The sequence below is a fragment of the Nicotiana tomentosiformis genome, chromosome 11 (assembly GCF_000390325.3).
Source record: "Nicotiana tomentosiformis chromosome 11, ASM39032v3, whole genome shotgun sequence".
Classification (NCBI taxonomy): domain Eukaryota; kingdom Viridiplantae; phylum Streptophyta; class Magnoliopsida; order Solanales; family Solanaceae; genus Nicotiana; species Nicotiana tomentosiformis.
Window position 1 is genome coordinate 14847274 of NC_090822.1, and position 14433 is coordinate 14861706.

The following is a 14433-nucleotide window of genomic DNA, read 5'->3' on the forward strand; positions in this document are numbered from 1 at the left end:
TAGATATTACCATGTTAATATTATTGACCCATAGTGAGTGTCAAAGTTGACCTCTCTTCACTACTTCTTCGAGATTAGACTTGATACTTACTGGATACACATTGTTTACGTACTCATACTACACTTGCTGCATATTTTTGTGAAAGTACATATATGTCTAGCGGCCTTGTGGGCGCAGAGGTGTAGTTAATGCGGGGACTTAGGTTAGCTGCATTCTATATTACGGTCCGCAGCCAGTAGAGTCTCTTTCAGAGTTATTTATATTTTTTCAATCTAATTTATATTCTGGACAGTTGCTGTATTTGATTTTATATTCCTAATTAATGCTCATGCACTTGTGACACCGAGTTTTGGGATGATTATGAGTTGTTCTGTATTGAAATTGATAAAATATTATTATTTACTTTGTAAATTTCATCTTTTACTATTTAATTGAAGGAAATGTGATTTCAAAAATATTAAAATGAGATCCAAATTAAGTATTTAATTTTGACTTGCCTGACAGCGATGTCCGGTGCCATCACGACCTTGAATGGATTTTTGGGTAATGAAAATAAAACCACCCAAATTCAATTGATTAATTCTCTAATGTTTGGAACTGAGGTGTAATAACCCCTTGTCCTTTAAAGGGAGGGAGAAAAGATTAGTAATGCTCAAAAAGTAAATATTATGTTTTAAGGACATAAAAATATATCACAATTTATTGATTTTTGATTTCTTTACATGTCTTTTTCAAAAAAATAAAATAATTTCACATTTTCAATAATCTATTATTATTTTGAAACTAAAAATATTATTTAAAATGTTTAATTTTAATATATTGATTAATATGTAAATTCAATGTCTTTTACTATCGCGCGAAGCGCGTACAGAGTACTAGTTTATATATATATATATATATATATATATATATATATATATATATATATTCAATACACATCTGAACTAATTTTAGTGCTAATTACCCTCCTAGCTAAACTTGGCAATTTGATAACTTTCGTCCCTTTGAACGCTGACTTGGCAAAGCGTGTCGATAATAATATCTTTTAGTCGCGTGGGAGAGATGAAAAATAAAAAAAAAGTATTAGCTTTCAAGTAGGGTATCTTTTAAGCACTAATTGTCATGTAGTCATATGTAATGGTTCGTGTGTTCTAACTGTATATAATTCTTTACATATTGCACATATTATACCTCAATTTATGATGTTTAATATTTTCTTTTGCAATGACAACTTATTTTACTATGTATTTTTTTTATCAAATATGTAAAATAGGCTTGACTAAAATTAGCAAGATAAAAAGTTTTCGCAAAAATAATGGTGTTTCAAGCATGTATTTCTTTTATTTTTATTTAGATGCAAGATATTTATTTTAATTGTTTAGTTTGTCTGCACCAATTGTGAAAAACAATTTGGCTAAAGCTCCATTATTTTTAACTAGATAAAAAGGTTTTAGCTACAAGAACGGAGCTCAACTTGTGAAAAAGTTTTTATTTGGATGCACCCCCAATTATTTAGCTCTTCGCGAATTTATAAAAGGTATAGAACTCCATTATTTTTTGTCAAATATAATATTTTTTAACCTAAAATAATGAATTTCAATTGTGTATTTTTTGTATTTCATCTTTAGTTGCCATGTTGATTTATTTCAACTGTGTAGTTTTTTGTCATGTTATTATTTCTATGGTTTATGTTAACAGTACCGATGTATTTGTCTATTTTTTATCTCTTTTCGTCTTCTTCAGCCGAGAGTCTTCCTCTCTCTCCTTCGGGGTAGGGGTAAGGTCTGCGTACTCACTACCCTCCCCAAACTCCTCTTGTGGAATTTCACTGAATTATTGTTGTTGTATTAAAAAAATATCATGTGGACAAAAAGTATTCACGTGGCAACGAGTGCATCACACCTCCTTCGGTTGAGGCCGTTCGGCTCCCAGGGGGTGGGGGGGTCGGAGTCTAGCAAACTGTTAGGTTGAGAGGGGTAATTAGGACCAAAACTAGTACAGATGTGTACCTAATAAGAAGCGTCAAAGTTCAGAGAGGTCCCAATATATTATACCTACATATATGTATCTCTTGAATGAAAATTTTGGGTTTTTATGTTTCATTGTCTAAGGATATTGACTATAGGTATTGCTCAAGAATGTCGTCGATTATCAAGAATTGCAAGTTTACTAACTAATCCACTTGACTTTTACTGGTGAAAGTTATTCTTTCTTGGATTCTCTAGACAACCGAAAAAAATTCTTTTTCTTTTTTCTGCTTAATTTGATAATTCCTTTTTGTACGGTTTACTGTTATTTGAAAAAAGCCAAAAAAATTAGAGTTTTCAGCAATGGATGCACCGAGGTAGGGGTGGGCATAGTTTGTGCAAAGTGCAAACCCGAAATCCAAATCAAAATTCGAAATATTACGATTTTAGTGTGAATTGTTAGATTACGGATTGGATTTCAGATTTAATGTTTAAAAATTTTGAATTTTGGATTAAATTTCGGATTTGATACTTTGGATTTTCGAATTTGCAAAAATCTAAAAAAAATTATACTTTAATTTAGCCCTACCCATTAGACACCCATTTTTCATATGCCTGACTACTAATAAGTCTAATACCTTACTCGTTAGACATAAGCTCATATATTCAATACTAATTGCTAACAATATCGTATACCCTACTAAATCGAATATAGAGTTTTCTTCTTTCTCGCCCATGCCAGTTTCCGATTTGTGTGTTTGTCAACACTGAAAAGTGAAGGTGCGTTACTATCTAACTTGACATGGTCTTACTATGTTTAACTTATTAATTCGTAAGGCCTTATTAATGCTTCTATTATATTTTTTTATAATGATTTCATTACTACATAAAAATACTTTATTTGGATGATTGAAGGGGAACCTTGGCGTAACTGGTAAAATTGTTGCTATGTGATCAGGAGGTCACGGGTTCGAGCCGTGGAAACAGCCTCTTGCAGCAATGCAGGGTAAGGCTACATACAATAGACCCTTGTTGTCCGGCCCTTCCCCGGACCTCGTGTATAGTGGGAGCTTAGTGCACCGGGCTGCCCTTTTTAACTTTATTTGGATGATTGTGGTGGGAATGAAGAACTACGAAGGTAATTTAACTTGGATATTCCTTTTCGTAAGACTCAACTTATCGTCTCAAAATCGAAAATTTACAATATCCAATCTGATTATCGGGACACCAAACTTAAAAAAATTGATCCAATTGCATCTTATTTGGATTGAATTTAAATTGTAAATTCTTTAATTCGAAAAAGAAATTCAAATTAAAATTTTCATATCTAATCCGGACTGTCCGAACCGCCACCCCTACCCCCAAGGAATGGACTATAGTAGACTAAGAGTGGTCAGTTGAACACCTTTCACCGAAAAATTATATTTTATATATATATATATATATATATATATATATATATATATATATATATATATATATATATATATATACTAGTTTCTCGGCACGTGCGTTACACGTGTATCCCAAATCATGTAGTATACAACAAACAATCAATTGTTCATGTACTAAAACTAAAAAAGATCAAATATTTAACCTATTTGTACTTTTTCAATATTTTCTTTTTATCTATTCAGATATTATTTATTAGTAAGAGATCCATCATATCTCTTAATATGACGGTCAATATATATATATATATATATATATTAGCTTTAGTGAACGTGTGTTGCACGTGTGCTTAGCGTCAATCAATAAAATATATGTATATGAAGAACATATAAATCAAGTTATCAAATGCTAACTTTAAAAATGTCTACATTAAGTTAATATTTTACGGTAAGTATAGGGAGTTGTCATTTGTTTAAATAAATTCCAAGAAAGAAAATTAATTAATGACAACTCACTCAGAATATATTTTGTCTTCTAATGTTTTATTTTTGTTGTTAAACATTTGTATTTTTAATAATTTGACTCTTAATACTGTACTATAACCGATTTATATGATGAATTTCGTAAAAAATGTCACGACCCAAAATTTATTAAGGCCGTGATGGCGCCAGACACCACTGTCAGGGAAGCCAACATTAAATACTTAATTGGGTTCTCATTTTATTACTTTTGAAATCATATTTTTCTTCAATTTAATAAGTAAAGAATGAGGTTTTACAAAGTAAATAATAATACATTTAACAAATTCAATACATAACATCCCATAATCATCCCAAAACCCGGTTTCACAAGCGCATGAGCATTAACTAGGATTATAAAATAAAATATAGCAACTATCCGGAATACATATTAGACAGAAAAAATATAAATAACTCTGAAGGAGACTCTACTGGCTGCGGATCGTAATATAGAATGCAGCTCACCTAAGTCTCCGCATTAACCACACCTCTGCGCCAACAAGGCCGCTAGACATATATATACTTGCACAAAAATATGCAACAAGTATAGCATGAGTACGTAAACAACGTGTACCCAATAAGTATCAAGTCTAATCTCGAAGAAGTAGTGACGAGAGGTCGATTTTGACACTCACTATGGGTCAATAATATTACAATAGAAACTTGAAAATCCAATATTTTGGGAAATTTGGTGTTCTTGAACTACTTAAAAGATTTTTAGGGATTTTAAAGATTGAAGGATGTTAATACTAGTGTTAATAGGATGTTATTAACTTAAAATATCTAAAATAACTCACCTTGTATTCTTAAGTAGTCTCCAAGGTCGAATCCACCATGAAAGAACCAATCCATAGCTCAAGAAAATCCCCAACAATGGCTGCTGCCTGTGACTGCCTTATATAGGCACATGTACTTAAGCAAGTTGTACCTTACGTTGTGTAGGTTGTACCGCGTATTACAAGTTTTCCCCTAGTGGGCACCTTTTACTAAAACGTCCATAACTCCTTGTAGAAATATTCAAATGACGAATGATTTAAAGCGTTAGAAACTAGACTTGAACACTTTTTATTTTATAGGTTGTCCACCATATAACTCCTTATATATATATATATATATATATATATATATATATATATATATATATATATATATATAGGCATGTTCATCTAAAGTTAGGTTTTGTGTGTACTCAATTGGAACTTTAGTCTATCATGTAATTTCCAACTTGACTTAGACTTAGGGCTCTCCTTAGACCCCACATCACTTATAATATGACTCGTATACTTATTAACATACGAACCTACTGGAACCTTCAAATCCCGATTCCGAGGCCGTTTACTCAAAAATCCAACCTTAGTCAATTCTTTCAACTTAAAGCTTTCGAAATAAGAATTTTCTTTCCAAATCAACTCCGAACTTTCCGAAATTAAATTTCGACCACGCGTACAAGTCATAATACCTGAAGTGAAACTGCTCAGGGCCTCAAACCGCCGAATGATGCGCTAGGGCTCAAAACGACTGGTCGGGTCGTTACATTCTCTCCTACTTAAACATACGTTCGTCCACGAACGTGCAAAGAACTGCTCCGGCATTATCTGAAATCATTGTTTAACACATTGTGCACCTACCCGTGCTACCATAACTTAGTTGAGTTCACTAGCTCGAGCCAGTCTGAAGATTCTTCTTGTTTTTTCTTAGTCAAATAAGCCTTAGAGCCCAATTCCAACGTCCGGAATTCTCTGCCAGGCCTATTTCCATCATCCGAACACCGTATCAATCACTACACGATGCACCAATACATGGTTGCGTACCTTTGCTAAATCCACACAATGCACCGCATAATTCACATGACCATAATAACATCCTCTTATAACAATAGCCAAAATTACACGAATCTGATGCCCACAACACACCTCATGACACATATAAGTCATGCTCCAACTCTTGAAATGCTGCCACGATGGAAGAGATGTGTAGAAATTGATAACCACCTGCCGAATTAACCAATCATGGAGTCTCTCCTCCTGTCAAGGACCATCACCTCATTCTGAACTAAACAACGGTATTTGTTGTTTAATATACCTTATATAAATTTGATTGCAATGATTTCAGGTCCAGTAGTCTCGTCTCACCCAGTATAAGCTACATAGGCAATAAGCCATCTTAAACACTGACCAATATCTCGTATGACGCTAACAATGTGCCAACAGGCTTCAAACTCAAATGTGATACATAAGGAAAAATGAATTCTGGAAAGAACTACTCAACCCGCGTAACTAATTTAACAACTGAAAATATGTCATGAATATTTCTCAGAAAATGCAGACAAAACACACAGGAATAGATATAGGGAACTGTTCTCAACATCACGCTACTTCGGCGTGCAATCCAATTCACATATAATACCGTTGCGGCATGCAACCCGATCCACGCTTAATAATCTAAGGAAAACACACATCGAACAGTAATGCTTATACTCACTAATGTCCAAATATCAACCATAAGCACACCAAGTGCATAATGCAAATCCTGGGGAGACGGGTAGCGTCTTACGCTATAAAACTCGAGCATAACTAAGGTGCGATATATGATCTGCATCTCGAGATCCATCCTGCTCACATAACAGCACCGCTGTGCGGGACCTCAACACGTTGTACAAATAATCAAGCCATCTCACAGCCCACACAGCACTATAAAGTATCACATGAAATGGCTGGCGATGAAATTAACATCCCATGCCTTAATATTCTTCCATAAGGAATGTTATGCCGAATGAACACACCGAGGATGATATAGAGTATACATCCACATTTGGACCCATCAACGAACCTCAAACCGATTCGGATCATACCATGCTTGGGTAAATAATCTCTCAAGGATCCACAATGACCATTATTCTATGACACGCAAGAACAACCGTCAAATCCGGAACAAACTTCCACACCTCACAACCAAATGAACCGAGCGCCCTTCAGGCATAAATTCTCACATGAACGATAGTACCACAATCTTCATACTTGGTTTTAAATATTTATTCAATCAGGTAACTACATGTCACACTTATACAATCTTCTCGTGGGATGCACTCCCACGACCTTCCGCACCAGGTAACCAGTGTGCACCTCCATGTTGTCGGCCATATTAATGCGGTAAAGCAAATCAAGATTCCGCAAATCAGTACACAGAGCCTCTTACACAAGACATCGATCTCAGGTGGCGCTAAAGAAAATACCAGCTTACTCTAAACATCTCAATTCTTCCCTGCTCATCCGAGCTCTAAACATTCTTGAAGACATCAACAGCAACCTTGATCCTCAACTTCCAATTCCCATGCCGCTCACTGCACCTAACATCCCAATACACAAGAGTACAAGAATTGCATCATAACTCCCGAACCACCAATAGGGTACACACTTCCTCGTATATAAACCTTTCATTTAACTCATTTCAGGAGAACCATTTGCCACACGTGACTGAATTCCCATAACCGTAGAAAATACAACCCCACATAGTGTTCTAAACCACCATGTCCCTTACTAGATCCATCTACTCATAACGGGCCATAATAACCGAACACCTCCAAATAAATCAAACTATGGCGGCCGTCAAGCCTTGCACATACCACCACAACCACCTATAAAACTTAACACGTTGAAGGAACTGATCATTGCCACCATCATGTCAATTCAACCATTGCTAACTGATCCAACTTCTTCTAATTTACTCTCGGCTTTCCTTAGAAATAAAATTAGCTCCATTCAAATTATATTGACCCCATTCCACAAGCCCACATTGTCTCAAAACCCATGAACAATCTCATACCCTCCTTGTGCGCACATTTACATCTTCAGTTGGTACACCTATTGTGATAATTCCTCTATGACTCCAAAGTCATTTTCTTCCATTCCTTCAATGATACACCGCACATAGAAGATAACGTAGAGCACTCCAAGTCCCTTTCATAATCTGCTGCAAGAGCTCGATACTTAACCATACTACGTACTCGAAATCCTTAGGCACCGTACTTAAATTTTTTAATCAACTAAGACCGTTATTGAGATCCACTCACTCTGACTTGTTCCCAAACATGACAAACTCCAAGTCCCTGCTAGCACTTGGAAACTTTCTCAAAGAAACATCCGGCATAACTCACTATCCCTGTACATTACATCTACACGACGCATAAACTCTAAGTCTTCCCAAAGCCAGAACTTGAATCGATAAGGACAAAGATATCACACATTCCTCAATTCCTTTCTCAAATTACCACTGATGTTTTCTTTTCTTAGTCGCAATAACCCACTAATACACCGATAACCAGAAACCTCAAAAATAGACAATCATGCAATCCAATTGTAGAAGGTGAGGCTCTCCCACTTAGCTTGAAGATTCAATTACATAACTCTGGAATGCACCAAGACTCCTTTTCCCCCATTGACACAATCTCGCATAATCGACCCACCAAATTCCTCGAAATCCTTATGTTAAACATTACATGAACATTCTGAATCACTAGCCACATTCACATACTTGACCTCTTACTGGATAGTCAGTAAAATTCTTCGTAGAAGCTCCATCAACACCCCGCAACCGCTAATCTGCTTACGGGAGATATCCTACCTGTGAAAATTCCATGCCGACATGCTCCAACAATGCTACACCGAGTACTATTACCATGAAACCAATTAACGATCCTGAGCCCGTGCTTGTTCAACAGCTGTACAAGTCCGTTCACTCCCCGTTGACATCAACTACAGGTGCGACGATACATCCCAACCCGAAGTCATCATTCATTCCACTTGATATCAAAAAAACTCATTTCTGTTGCATCCAATCTTCCCCAGTATAACAACCAACATTCCAAATTAAGTCCATAGACATAGTCACTATCCACCATGAATGCCAAATAACTCCAAACTTTCCTCAAGATGAGTATATATCCTACCCGTAACCCATATGGAACCTTGTCACTCTCCCACTTTGGTCAAACCCGCTCCTTTAAGCAACTACTCGACTTTTGTTTTTCACAATTGGCATTCTAGGAACTTAACCACCACAAGACACCTCCAACATGTCCTTCCTCATCCTCCGCTGCCCAGTTGTTGCCTTAAGTCAAAATCCGTCTCTGTAACACTTGAACCAATAGATCACTACCAACTTTAAACCTCTCCAAAGATCATCCTTCTCAAGCTATCAACACTAGGAACACCGATTCAATCCTGAACCACTGCACACCGTGATTTCTGACAACTGTTTCCCCAACATTAATTCCTAAAACCCCGCCGTGAAGGCTAGTTTAAGAAAACCATAACACCAGAGAACCTTAATGCATTTAATAAGGCGATGACACAACATCACAATTGAAAACTCTATCACGCTCAAAAATATCAAGCCTCATTACTCCATCAACCTCGAACCTGAACATTCTTAGTCCGTGTAATGACCCGACCGGTTGTTTTGATCCTTGGTGCGTAATTCGGCGGTTTGAGGCATTATTTAGCTTTGTTTCGGGTATTATTATTTGTACGCATGGTCGAAATTTAATTTTGGGAGGTTCATAGTTGATTTGGAAAGAAAATTATAAGTTCGAAAGCTTTAAGTTGGAAGAATTGATTGAAGTGTGATTTAGAGTAAACGATGTTGGAATGGATTTGAAAGTTTCAACAAGTTCGTATGATGATTTTGGACTTGGGCGTATGTCCGTGTCAGGTTTTGGATAACCCGGGATTGTTTCAGCGCCTTTGTGGAAGTTGGCATTTTGGAGGAATTTTATCAATTTGGGTTGAAGTACATTTCAATTTTAACGATGACCGTTTTGGATTTCGAGTCTAGGAATAGCTCTGTATAGTGATTCTGGGATTCGGAGGCCTGTAGATCATTTTGGAGTCATTTGGCAAATGTTGGAAATTTGGATAATTTTGAGATGTTTGAGCGGGAGTGGACTTTTTGATATCAGGGTCGGATTCTAATTCCGCAAGTTGGAGGAGGTCCTTAATGTTAATTATGACTTGTGTGCAAAATTTGAGGACAATCGGACTTGATTTGATAGGTTTTGGCATCGATTGTAGAAGTTGAAGTTTCAAAGTTCATTAAGTTTGAATTAGGGTGTGATTCATAATTTCGATGTTGTTTGATGTGATTTGAGGATTTGAGCAGGTCCGTGTTATGTTATGGGATAGGTTGGTGTGATTGGACGAGGTCTCAGAGGCCTCGGGTGTGTTTCGGGGTAGTTTGGGATCAAATTGGAGCTGTTTGGACAGCTGTTTCTGGTGTCTGGTTTCCTTCTTCGCGAATGCGAAGGGAGTTTCGCATTCGGGATGAGGAATTTGAGGGGTTGTTGGTTTGGCCTTCGTGAACGTGAAGCAGTGGACGTGAACACAAAGAAGGATCCGGGCAAGCCTTCCGGAACGCGGCCAAGGCAACACGAACGCGAAAAAGAAAGGAGGAGATGGGTCGGAGGTCATTGGACTTTGCGAACGTGAACGCGAGGCAAGAGCTGGTCAAGCTTACACGAACATGACACATTGGTCGCAAACGCGAAGAAGGAAGGGAGATTGGCCTGGAAGTGCTTAGCCTTCGCGAACACGAGGTATTGGTTGCAAACGCGAAGAGGAATTTTGGGGCACAGTCATTTGGGCTTCACGAACGCGAGGCTTTGGTCGCGAACGCGAAGAAGGGCGGACCTGGGCTGGGCTTAACGTTTTTAAAATGGGGTTTGAGTTTATTTCACCCATTTTTCACACGGCTTAGGCGATTGTTGAGGCTTTTGAAGAGGGGATTTCATCATTAAGCATGAGGTAAGTGATTCCTACTAGTTGTGAGTTACATACAAGATTAATACTTGGATTATATATGGATTTAGACATGAAAATTTGTAGAATTATGGGATTTTGAAGAAAAACCTAGAAATTGGTATTTTTGGATTTTAACAACGAAAATGGCTATGGGATTGGATGGGGATGGTATTTTTGAGTTCTTGAGATTACGGGTAATGATTTCCTCCGAAAATTTTCGAAATCCGGGCATGTGGACCCGTGGTGAATTTTAGGAATATTATCATTATGGAACCGGCTAATTGAATTAATAGCCTCATTTCAAATTATTGAGCATGTACTAATTATTTTGTATAACATTTGGATAGTTTCGGATTTTCGGCACTGAATTGGGATTTTTACACGACATCGTGATCGGAAGTGGGCTTTGAGATAAAGAAAGTCTATTGTCTAACCTCATGAGGGGGAAATTATCCCATAGGTAATTGAATTAATAATTCTTGCTAATTGTGGGGGCTACGTACACACGAGGTGATGAGAGTCTGTGCGTAGCTACTATTAATGCTAAAGTCCGGGTAGTTTAGGACTCAAAGCATGAATTACTTGTATAAATTTTATCCTTTATTTGATTAAATTATTTGATATATATATATATATATTGTGAATTGTTAGGGAAAGATAGAAATGATGAAAATCTCATATGCTTAATTTTCTATTTAAATTAACTGATTGTTAAAATAAATTGTTCATCCTCTCGAATTGATCTTATAATAAATATACTCTCCCTCCGGAGGTACATAAGAAAATGTCTTCCTTTCTTGTGGAGCGGGCCGAATGCCTTAGCAGGATAGATGCATCTACAGATCGTGTCGCACGTCCCTCAACAGTGTACACGACACTCTGGATCGGGTCGTACGACCTCGGCAGAAATCGTGCCTGTTAATATTAAATAAACGATACGTTGATATGTTATTGCATCATGTGAAGTTGATTAATAAATTGGAAATTGTCGCATTTGAAGGAATTTAATTATTTCTGCTGGTTGAAGAAACATTACTGTTAATTCTATAAATCATGTCGATTTAAATATTATTATTGTTATTTTTATTATTATTAATATTATTGACCCTTAGTGAGTGTCAAAGTCGACATCTCATCACTACCTCTTTGAGGTTAGGCTTGATACTTACTGGGTACACGTTGTTTACATACTCATGCTACACTTGCTGCACATTTTTATTGTGTATGCACATATATATCTAGCGGCCTTGTGGGCGCACATGTGTTGTTAAAATGCGGAGACTTAGGTGAGCTACAATTTATATTATGATCCGTAGCCAAGAGAGTCTCTTTCATAGTTAATTATATTTTTGCTTGTCTAATTTGTATTCTGGTGGGCACCGGATTTTGGGAATGAATATGAATTGCTTAGAAATTTAGTTGCTAAACATATTTATCATGTACTTTATGAGTTCTATCTTTACTATTTTATTTTTGAAATTTTGATTTTTAATAGTACTAAAATGGGTAATTAAGTGAAGTATGTATTATTAGCTTGCCTGACAGCGGTGTCCGGTGCCATCACGACCTTTAGTGGACTTTTCTGGCTGTGACAATATGGTATCAGAGCACTAGGTTCACTTAGGTCTCACAAGTCATTAGCGAGTCTAGTAGAGTCTTGCGGATCGGTACAGAGACGTCTGTGCTTATCTTCGAGAGGGTACAAGGTTATTAGGAGCATTTCCCTTCTTGATTCCTATTCGTGTGATTTGATTCCTTTGAGGCTTATGCCTTTGTTTCTTTCCTACTCGATCTTATGCGACGTGTAACACTTGTTATAAATTGGGGATAGAGGAAATTTTAATGGTACTACAGATGTAGTGCAGGATGTTTCTCCCTGCGTAATTAATTGGGCTATTATCGTTGCTTGCGGAAGGCCGCTCTGTTGTTTCAGTTCAGTATCAATACTACCTAAGGTTTTGAGATTAGGCATTGATTGTTATCACATAGTGTTTATGTAATGGTAGAATGCCTGCCTATGTATCAGGGCAGTAAATGACTTGAAAGAAGGTTTTTCTTAGTACATTATTCAGAGGTTCAATGTTTTATTTCCAGCGGAGGAAAGGCAATCAGACTAAGAATGTTCAGGTTTGGGTTGATAGAGTAACGGGATTTGGTATTTTTGAGCGTGGTGGAATTTTCATCTGTGATGTGTTAACGTCGTCCGTGATTTAATGTCTTAAGTTCGCCGATGTTGTGATCTCCTTTGATTTTTCCTTTGGTCTAGGATATTGTGAAATGATGTCGGGGAAGCGGCTGTAAGAGACCGCGAGGTGCAGTGGTTCCAGACCGAAGTGGTGTTCCTAGTATTGACGGCTCTAGGAAAATGATCTTCCAGAAGGATTACGGCTGGTAGCAATTTGTTAGTTCAAGTGTTACAGAAATGGATTTTGATTATATACAATATTTGGGCAGCGAAGGGTGAGGAAGGACATATGGAAGGTGTGTTGTGGTGGTTAAGTTCCTAGAAGGCCAAGTGTGAGAAACAAAAGTCGAGTAGTTTCTTAAAGAAGAGGGTTTGACCAAACTGGGAGAATGACAAGGTAGCATATGGGTTACGGGGTAGGATAACTATACGGCTTGAGGAACGTTTGGAGTGATTTAGGATTCATGATGGATAGTGACTAGGTCTACGGATTTAAGTTGTAATATTGGCTGCTATATTGAGGAAGAATGGGCGTGATAGGAGGGAGTTGCTTAATATGAATACGGATGCAACATGACTTTGGATTGGAATGTATCGTCGAGCCTGTAGTTGATGTCAACGCGGAGTGAACAGACTTGTACAACCGGTGAACAAGCACAGGCTAAGGATGGTTTATTGGTTTCGTGGTAATAGTACTCGGTGCAGCAATGTTGGAGGATGTCAACTGGGAATTTTCACAGGTGGGATATCTCCTGTGAGTAGGTTAGAGGTTGCGTGGTGTTGATGGAGCTTCTACGAAAAGTTTTACTTGTTACCTAGTAAGAGGTCAAGTATGTGAATATGGCTTGTGATTCAGAATGTTCATGAAATGTTTAACATAAGGATTCCGAGGAATTTGGTGGGTCAATTATGCGAGATTATGTAAATGGGGGATAAGGAGTCTTGGTGGGTTCCAGAGTTATGTAATTGTAGCTTCAAGCTAAGTGGGAGAGCCCTACCGTCTACGATTGGATTGCATGGTTATCTACTTTTGAGGTTTCTGGTTATCAGCATATTGATGGGGTATTACTACTAAGGAAAGAGAACATCAATGGTAACATGAGCAAAGGATTTGGGGAATGTGTGCCATATTTGGCCTTATCGATTCATGTTCAGTTTTGAGAAGACTCAGGATTTATGCTTCGTATAAAGGTGAATTACAAAGAAAGTGATTCGATCGGGTGCTTATTTGAGAGAGTGTTCAATTGCTAGCAGAGCTTTAGAGTTGATTATATTCGGAACCAGGTCGGAATGGGCGAGTCTCAACATTGGTTCAAGTAGATTCAAAACGTTAAAGTGCGGTGCCTAAGGAGTTCGAGTCTGTAGTATGGTTAAGTATCGAGCTTTTGCAACAGCTTATGAAAAAGGGTTTGGAGTATTCTTTGTTATCTTCGGTCTGTGGTGTAGCATTGGAGGAGTGGGAGAAAAATGACTACGGATTCATAAAGGACAAATCGAAATGGGCGTATCAGTTGAAGATGCGAATGTGTGCACAAGGAGGGTATGAGATGGTTTGTCGGTTTTAAGACACTGTAGG